Genomic DNA, 10,088 nt, shown 5'->3' with positions numbered 1-10,088 from the left:
ACGTATTGGGACAGTGACGCATTTTTTATTGCTTTTGCTCTGTACTCCAGCACTTTCGATTTGAAATGATACAATGGTACTATGAGGTTAAAGTGCAGACTGCTTTAATTTGAGGGTAATTTCATCCATATCGAGTGAACCGTTTAGAAATTAAAGCAATTTTTGTACATAGTCCCCCCCATTTTAGGGGACCAAAAGTATTCTGACAAATTCACTTATATGTGTATTTAAGTAGTAAAAAGTTAAGTATTTGGTCCTATATTGATAGCACGCAATGACTACATCAAGCTTGTGACTCTACACATTTGTTGGATGCATTTMCTGTTTGTTTAAYGTTGTGTTTCAGACTATTTTGTGRGCAATAGAAATGAATGGTGAATAATATTGTGTCATTTTGGAGTCACTTTTATTGGAAATAAGACTAGAATATTGTTCTAAACACTTCTACATTAATGTGATTCATGTGGATGCTGCCATGACTATGGATAATCCTGAATGAATCATGAATAATGCTGAATGAGAACGTTTTCACAACTTCAATAAACATAAGTGAATTTGTCCCAATACTTTTGGTCCCCTAAAATGGAGGGACTATGTACAAAAAGTACTGTAATTTCTAAACAGTTCACCCGATATGAATGAAATGAAAGTTGACAGTCTGCACGTTAACCTCATATTTACTGTATKATTTCAAATCCAAAGTGCTGGAGTACAGAGCCAAAACAACAACAYAAAATGTGTCACTGTCCCAATACTTTTGAAACTGACTGTATATCATTAAAGGTAGACTCAGCGAAATGATGTTGCCACGAGCAGCACAGCAAATATTGAGATGAGCGAGATGTGAGACATCGCTCTCACATAGTCCCACACAGTATCTGAGCATGTGCATGGGTTAGCTTCATGCTGTTCACAGCTTGGTAGCCAGGACACCAAAATAGTGGTGAAGCTTCGCGCTTCAATGCTCTTAGTTGTTGCAGAAATGGACCCACTATGCTGTTTACTTTCTGTATCTATGTCATATCGCTGAGTCTACCTTTAATTTACAAGTCCAAAAATGTATGTAGCAACTAAGGATTTTATTGCTTGTTTAATATTTCTATATTTCTTCATTTCTTTATTTTAATTTMGGGGGTTTGTGTGTATTGTTAGGTATTACTGCACTGTTGGACCTAGGGACATAAGCATTTCGCAATAACATCTGCAAAATATGTGAACCCTACCAATACATTTTCAAAAATAACATTTCTCAGAATTTCTTATCAACCACTGAGTGGTCAAAGTCTGCCTAAATAAAATCTGCATAGCCTAGTTACAGTTACACATACTGTACTTTTGAGGTGATGATATGGATGGAGCCTCATCACTTATGTTTTGTGTAGAAATATAACTTTTGTGCACAGTGCCACCCAGAGGTGAAGTGTTTTTTTTAAAGTGCACCAAAACAATCGTACCTCCAAAATCAGTATTGTTGCCCTCCTAACTTGAGCATTACAGATTCATAGTAATCAAGCATTATTTGCATGTGAAATGTAATTGGGTGCATTACATTTTATTAGCGACCAACTTGCACATCCACAATGTGGCTTTAAATGTGACAATTACCAACTCCCCCGCTAGTGGTCAGTCTACTGTAGAATGGTGGTTTTCAAATGCCATCTTTGTAAACTGGGTAACGCTCGTTATGCCTCGGCCGGTTCCCCTGATGCGTGGAGAATTCTTTGTAGAATGGCCGTGAGTAAAGTCAATACCCCAGGGCACCGAGCGATACAAAAACGAACGGCCCCAATTTCATCAGGAAGGACGAAATCACAACAGAGAGAAATAGGAAGAGAGGCCAACTAGGCAGAACATTTGTCTCCCTCCAGCAGGTAGCGTTTGTTCGTTGTTCCGCCGCCAAGCAATTCGTTTTTTAATGGAGATCAATGAGAGTTTCGAATTGGYGCAACAGAAAAAATAATGGCTTATTTACTGCGTGAGATATAAGTAGGGCACGTGACATCKCGGCAACTCTTTAATATAACACTTATTATCGGAGTTGTAAGATGGCTATGCATATTCATGAGATGAGGCTAGTCGCGTAGCCTCTCTCTCAAATCAATTTAAAGGGCTTTATTGGCATAGGAAACATATGTTTACATTGRCAAAGCAAGTGAAATWGATTATAAACAATACAAAATTAAGATTAAAAAGTACACTCACAAGTTTCAAAGGAATAGACATTTCAAGTGTTATATTATGGATAGCGTTCTCTCTCGCTCCCTCAACATTGAATACAGGCGGTTGACGTCAACAACCCTCATCGAATATTTAAAAAGAGGATTAGAATGATGACACGTATCCACCAGGATAGGCGAGAGTTAGACATCCTGCCGTGCCGCTTTGTGCACAACGACTCCCATGGTAAGGGCGGAGACATGTATCTTGTCAGTATATCCATAATCTTTGGTCAAATGTACCGCACGGCAACGTGATGACGCAATCTGTGTACACACTGCGTGAGTGGCAGCTTGTTTCCTGAGAATAGAAATCTCCCCCAAGTCATCTAATCAAACATTTTCTGTGTATGCGGATTGATTCGGCAGCTAGAGTGAGACGTTTGCTRCTGCGTGAAGTTCGTAGTGGCAGCCACGTGTACATGAAATATAACCTAGCTAGCAGTTTTGTTTTGCTCGTACGACGATGCATTCTCGCCATTGCTAGGTGGGCTAGCTAACTAGTTAGTGCCTTATCTCTTCAATTTCCTGCCATTTATTTTGAGCAGCGTTCCAGATTTTGTGTCGTTGGAGCTCAACACTAGGTAGGTCATCAAGCCTTGTCCTCTCATCMGCTAACGTTGCCGGCTTGTTAGATATGCTGGGGTGTATTCATTAGTCGGATTCCGTTGCAAAACGTTTAGTTTGTTGTGAAATATTTTGCAACTGAAACCGTTTACTCCAAACGAAAACGAGAGTTTCTATTGGACAAATTCAGGTAGGACCCTCCCCGTTTCGTTCATTTTGTTTCCTAGAGTAAAAGGTTTAGTTGTATTTATTTAACCAGGTACGTTGACCGAGAACACGTTCTCATTTACAGCAATGACCTGGGGAATAGTTACAGGGGATGAATGAGCCAATTGTAAGCTGGTGATGATTAGGTYACCATGATGGTATGAGGGACAGCTTGGGAATTTAGCCAGGACACCGGGGTTAACACCCCTACTCTTACGATAAGTGCCATGGGCTCTTTAGTGACCACAGAGAGTCAGGACACCTGTTTAACGCCCCATCCGAAAGACAGCACCCTACACAGGGCAGTGTCCCCAATCACTGCCCTGGGGCATTGGAATATATATATATATATATATAAGACCAGAGGAAAGAGTGCCTCCTACTGGCCTTCCAACACCACTTCCAGCAGCATCTGGTCTCCCATCCAGGGACTGACCAGGACCAACCCTGCTTAGCTTCAGAAGCAAGCAGGGTGGTATGCTGCTGGCTCGTATAATGTTTTGAAGCTATACAGAGTTGGTTACGATTCCAATTTCATCCTCCAGATGGCTAAACTCCAATGTACTGATAGAGGAAAGACCAATTTTCTTAGAAAAAATGTATAAGGAAGGTATCATGTTTAAGGCTGCAATATGTGACTTTTTGGGCAACCTGACCAAATTCACATAGACATGTGAGTTCTAGATGTAATTTTATTGAATGCAGTTCTGAGTGGTAGATGTGGTCTATGTGCACTATTTCTATGTTTCCCGTTAAGTTTAGTTTTTGCTTCTTACTTTTGGTTTTGTACACCAGCTGAAAATACAATATTTTTGGTTATTGGAAATATATTTTACATCAGTTTAGATGGTACAATGATTCGCTACACTTAACATTGCTTGTTTTGTCACAAACTGAAACTGTTACAATTTTAGCAACCAGGAAATGGTAGTGCGATTTCTGCATTTTGCACCTTTTTAATATAATGCAACTTTGGATTTTACCCCCATCTCAAAAGCAAATAGTTTAGACCATTTGGCATTTTAGAGAGCTTGGTCCTTGTAACGCTTATCAGTCTAATGATCTAATACACTTGTTCAACTTGAATAATAGAATARAAGTATCAATTTCTGAAGTTCTACATTTTCTGATCCACTCATGCAGGGTGGATTAGTGTTGCCTACACTATAAAATAAAGTGGTGTATTTAATGTGGTCCTTGGAGGCACACACTCACACACACACCAGATATCCCCAAAGCAATGCTATACCATTCTAACAGCCATGGTGCATTGTCAGGACACCTAATGGAGTTAACTCTCTTGGTACTGTCACAGACCGCAAAGACATGGAGTTGTGTGCATCAGACCCTGCAGGCTGCCCTTCAAATTCGCTACAACGTTATCCTCAATCCCCTGCGTATGCCAACAKCTTGCATAGAGTCTAACAGCTAGCCTATATGTCGAATGTCCAGTGGCGACCCGTCATTTTTTMGGGGGTGCCTGTTTTACATGTTATTTTGGAARTAATACGTGTCACATATTAGTTTGCAGACAATGTATATATCTTTTTTAATTGAGTTAATAAATCTGCATATAAACTTGATCTCTCTTTTGCTTTCTTGAGTAAGGCAGCTCCAAAATGCAGGTGTTTCAGCCTAGCTCAGTGCCATCAGACTGTTAAATAGCCTTCACTAACACAGAGAGGCTGCTGCCTACATACAGACTCAAATCATTGGCCACTTTAATAAATGGATCATGAGTCACTTTAAATAATGCCACTTTAATAATGTTTACATATCTTACATTACTCATCTCACATGTGTATATACTGTATTTTATACCATCTATTGCATCTTGCCTATGCCGCTCGGTCATCGTGCATCCATATATTTATATGTACATATTCTTATTCCATCACTTTAGATTTGTGTGTATTAGGTAGTTGTTGTGGAATTGTTAGATAATACTGCACTGTCGGAACTAGAAGCACAAGCATTTCGCAACACTCGCATTAACATCTGCTAACCATGTGTATGTGACCGATAACATTTTATTTGGGGTTGGTAATGTTCTCTAGTTGTGCCGTGATTGGCTCAGTGTTCTATCACTCATAGGGACACTACGTCACCGCCAAATGGTAGAGCTCGAAAATTCAAGCCCCTTGGGTGCTGCCACATTAGAAATGCCCATCCAAGAAAGCTCAAGGTCATTGGCKACAGATAAAATGACGTCAAATCACGTTATATCTTCCGCAGCTTTGATCATTCTTTCAAAATATTAGCTAGCAAGCTAGCAGTCATCATCATGAATCAAGTCGACAATCTACTGGCAAGTCCTTTTTAATTCTTGTCATATGACGAGAAATAATGAAGAGAAATTATAGATAAAACGTATCGGTGCTCATRGGCCATTGGACATAAACATTACACAACAAGTTGGAAATCGCAAATTTAACAATGAGTGGTTTGGAAGGAATCAGTGGCTAACTGCAAGCATTGCAAAGCAATTACAAGCCTGCTATTCAGTGGAGTGGGTGTGTGGTCCCAGGTCTGGGTTTAAGGGTCTTTTTTCCAAGCTTGAAAGGATAAACATTCTACATTGGTCATGGGGACAATCCAGCATTACTTCTGCCGCACTCAAAACATCTGGGAAATCTGATTTTAATGAGTTCAAGATAGAGGTCGACCGATTATGATTTTTCAACGCCGATACCGATTATTGGAGGACCAAAAAAAGCAGATACCGATTAATCGGCCAATTTTATTTATTTGTAATAATGACAATTACAACAATACTGAACGAACACTTATTTTAACTTAATATAATACATCAATAAAATCAATTTAGTCTCAAATAAATAATGAAACATGTTCAATTTGGTTTAAATAATGCAACAACAAAGTGTTGGAGAAGAAAGTAAAAGTGCAATATGTGCCATGTAAAAAAGATACGGTTTTAGTTCCTTGCTCAGAACATGAGAACATATGAAAGCTGGTGGTTCCTTTTTTAACACGAGTCTTCAATATTCCCAGGTAAGAAGTTTTAGGTTGTAGTTATTATAGGACTATTTCTCTCTATACCGTTTGTATTTCATATACCTTTGACTATTGGATGTTCTGATAGGTACTTTAGTATTGCKAGCCTAATCTCGGGAGTTGAATTGCTTGAAGTCATAAACAGCGCAATGCTTGAAGCARWGRGAAGAGCTGCTGGCAAATGCAGMAAAGTGCTGTTTGAATGAATGCTTARGAGCCTGCTGCTGCCTACCACCGCTCAGTCAGACTGCTCTATCAAATCATAGACTTAATTATAATATAATAACACACAGAAATAAGAGCCGTAGGTCATTAATATGGTCAAATCCGGAAACTATCATTTAAAAAACAAAACGTTTATTCTTTCAGTGAAATACGGAACCGTTCTGTATTTTATCCAAAGGGTGGCATCCATAAGTCTAAATATTGCTGTTTCATTGCACGACCTTCAATGTTATGTCATAATTATGTAAAATTCTGGCAAATTAATTACGGTCTTTGTTAGGAAGAAATGGTCTTCACACAGTTCGCAACGAGCCAGGCGGCCCAAACTGCTGTATATACCCTGACTCTGCTGCTTGCACAGAACACAAAAAAAGTGACACAATTTCCCTAGTTAAAAGAAATTCACGTTAGCAGGCAATATTAACTAAATATGCAGGTTTAAAAATATATACTTGTGTATTGATTTTAAGAAAGGCATTGATGTTTATGGTTAGGTACACTGGTGCAACGACAGTGCTTTTTTCCCCGCAAATGCTCTTGTTAAATCACCCGTTTGGCGAAGTAGGCTGTGATTCAATGACAAATTAACAGGCACGACATCGATTATATGCAACACAGGACAAGCTAGATAAACTAGTAATATCATCAACCGTGTGTAGTTAACTAGTGATTGTTAAGATTTATTGTTTTTTATAAGATAAGTTTAATGCTAGCTAGCACCTTACCTTGGCTCCTTGCTGCACTTGTATAACAGGTAGTCAGCCTGCCACGCAGTCTCCTCGTGGAGTGCAATGTAATCMGCCATAATCGGTGTCCAAAAATGCAGATTACCGATTGTTATGAAAACTTGAAATCGGGCCTAATTAATCGGCCATTCCGATTAATCGGTCGACCTCTGGTTCAAGACAACTGGGTACTGGGAAAATACATTTTGAACAGTCATCCAACTCGGAATTTCTCTTTCTAGAGCTACGACTTGAAGATCACTGTTGTCTTGAAAGCACCATAAATCCAGAGAACGCCAGACTTTTATGACAAAGTTTGATGACAAAATTTTCCCACGAAGGACCGCCGCACCACCTTCCTGTTCAAGTGAGCAGAGCACAACAAGGGAGAGTCCAAAAATGTATTGTATGCTGCTGCATAAATTATGTAATATGCCAGGGAGATATGTATACTGTAGCTAAGAAGGTAATACTAAGTGAATGTTGTGTAGTAAGCTTTTAGTAGCCCATGTGCGCCTCCCTAATAATTTGGTCCCATTTCACCTCCAAATTTCACCTACTGTTCTGACTTGGTGGTGCACATGTAGCCTATAGCCTGTTTTAGAGAGATGTAATCATCGAATATTGGAAGAGCTTTCTTTGTCTGCTTATATGCCCCCTTTATTTATCATATGGTTCTGACTTGGTGTACAGTGAGAATACTGTAAGAACGGCCCATGTTTTGAATTCTGTTGCTGTACATTTCAAAAGTGCTGAACAAATATTGACTWCGTCCATCCTAGCTCGCTCATTAATGTCTTGAAATTACGGATTGCCTTTTATCCACTTATCGTCCCCTTATGCCATAGTTTGTACATCTCAATTGTCAGTAGAAACCACATTTGTTTAAGAAAGTCAGCCATATCAGCTATGTTTTTTTTTTTTAAGGCAGTAAATGAGGCAGAATTAAGTATTTCGCTCCATGACGGGACTCCCATAATAGCCAGGTGTAGCGGTGGTAAGGTGTCAGGACTGCTGTTAGGGCAGCTTTATGTAGGCCTTAACAGTTTGTGGGCACTGTTTGCCACCGTTATAGTGCAATTCATGTATTGTGTTGTGTAGTGGGTTTGCTGGCCTGCATCTTAAGACATTTTTTTTTGCCCCACCAAGATTTACATGCTAAAATCGCCACTGTGAATGTCGAAACCCAAGGTTAACTTACAAATCAGTGTGTAATCGCATGTTGCTTTATATACACTTCCAATGAAGTAGCCTCATAGGCCTAGGCTTATTATCTTGTGAATGTAGGCTAATGCACGGCTTGCGTGTCCCTGTCGGGCTCACGGGCTTCCCCCGAACACCTGTGATGGATGTGGCGTGGGGTCGGTTAAGTCTCTATTTGAGACAGCATTTAAGGTCGATTTATTATAACCTATTACAGGTCTAGATTAGACACTAGCCTCTATGTTGACCAAGTAACAGTTAGCAGTATAGCAGAAACAAATGAAAACGATGCCCTGTTTTGGATAATCTATGCATCCTTCATTCTCCCCATCCTTGAAGACATCACCGACGGATGTGTGAAAGAGATTTAACACTAGGCAACCAAGTCATGTCAGTTTAGTGAAAATGTCTATAGTCTATGATCATTGATCTAATTCAAATCAAAGTTTATTTGTCCTCGTGAAATGCTTACTTACACAGGCTCTAACCAATAGTGCAAAAAAGGTGTTAGGTGAACAATGTGACGCCTGTTATATTGTGCACAGTGGAGATTTTAGCTTGTAAATCTTGGAGGGCCAAACTCAACATATTTATGTTTTATGCATGCCAGCAACCACACACACTAAACAATACATTAATTGCACTATACGGTGACAAACGGTGCCATAAACTGTTAGGGCCTACATAAAGCTGTCCAACAGCAGAGGCTTTCTTTCAGAGCACCATGGAGTGAATCCTTACCACTGCTACACCTGGCTATCAGCGGAGCTTTGTCTGGCAGCAAACCAGTTCATTTCAACCTCAATTTACTGTGTTTAAAAAAAAAGATAGCTGATATGGCTGACTTGCTTCAACAAATGTGGAGTTACTAGATCTCCCGGGTGGCGCAGTGGTCTAGGGCACTGCATCGCGTGCTAGCTGCGCCACCAGAGTCTCTGGGGTTCACGCCCAGGCTGGGCTTGGGTTCGCGCCAGGCTCTGTCGCAGCCGGCCGCAACCGGGAGATCCGTGGGGCGACGCACAATTGGCATAGCGTCGTCCGGGTTAGGGAGGGTTTGGCCGGTAGGGATTCTTGTCTCAGTATGTAAAATGTAATAAAAATGTTGCACTCTACTGTAAGTCGCTCTGGATAAGAGCGTCTGCTCTTGGCCGGTAGGGATATCCTTGTCTCAGTATGGTAAAAATGTAATAAAATGTATGCACTCTACGTAAGTTCGCTCTGGATAAGAGCGTCTGCTAAATGACTAAATGTAATGTAAATGTACTGACAATTGAGATGTACAAACTATAGCACAAGGGGAACGATGAGCGGATAAGAGGCAAATCCGTCATTTTCGATTAAGACATCTTAATTTTTTACCTCTCTTTAGCTAGGCAAGTCAGTTAAGAACAAATTCTTATTTTCAATAACGGCCTAGGAACAGCGGGTTAATTGACTTGTTCAGGGGCAGAACGACACATTTGTACCTTGTCTGCTCMGCGATTTGAACTTGCAACCTTTCAGTTACTAGTCRAACGCTCTAACCACTAGGCTACGCTGACGAGTGAGCTAAGATGGGCGTAGTCTATATAACTAACTGGATTGTCATTTCTCTTTGCTTATTTGAGCTATTATTGCCATATAATGGACTTGGTCTATCTTCTGTATAACACCCCTACCGTGTCACAAAACAACTGATTGGCTTAAATGCATTAAGAAGGAAAGAAATTCCACAAATTAACTTTTAACAAGGCCCACCTGTTAATTTAAATGTATTCCAGGTGACTACCTAATGAAGCTGGTTGAGAAAATGCCAAGCGTGTGCAAAGCTGTCATCAAGGCAAAGGGTGGCTACTTTGAAGAAGTTTATATTTTAGATTCTTCAAAGTAGCCACCCTTTGCCTTGATGACAGCTTTGCACACTCTTGGCATTCTCTCAAACAGCTTCACC

General features: G+C 40.1%; 1 protein-coding gene across 5 annotated transcripts in view; it reads left to right on the top strand.

Moving 5' to 3' along the window:
- The first annotated feature begins 1,687 nt into the window (after positions 1 to 1,687).
- The window catches only part of LOC111976771 (45 kDa calcium-binding protein), a 16,630-nt gene continuing 8,229 nt past the window's right edge, over positions 1,688 to 10,088 (top strand). Inside the window, exon 1 of one of the 5 annotated variants that reach the window (XM_024005884.2) lies at positions 1,688 to 1,871. The gene's annotated coding sequence lies outside the window, so the exon portion shown is untranslated. Of the gene's footprint in view, positions 1,872 to 1,892; positions 2,404 to 2,458; positions 2,974 to 7,253; positions 7,323 to 10,088 lie in introns of those variants that run through there. The other 4 variants (XM_024005885.3, XM_024005882.2, XM_024005883.2 and 1 more) reach the window with 4 other exon arrangements.

Source organism: Salvelinus sp. IW2-2015, linkage group LG17 (assembly GCF_002910315.2).
Source record: "Salvelinus sp. IW2-2015 linkage group LG17, ASM291031v2, whole genome shotgun sequence".
In the NCBI taxonomy this organism is placed as follows: Eukaryota; Metazoa; Chordata; class Actinopteri; order Salmoniformes; family Salmonidae; genus Salvelinus; species Salvelinus sp. IW2-2015.
This window is presented reverse-complemented; position numbering and strand designations above follow the sequence as displayed.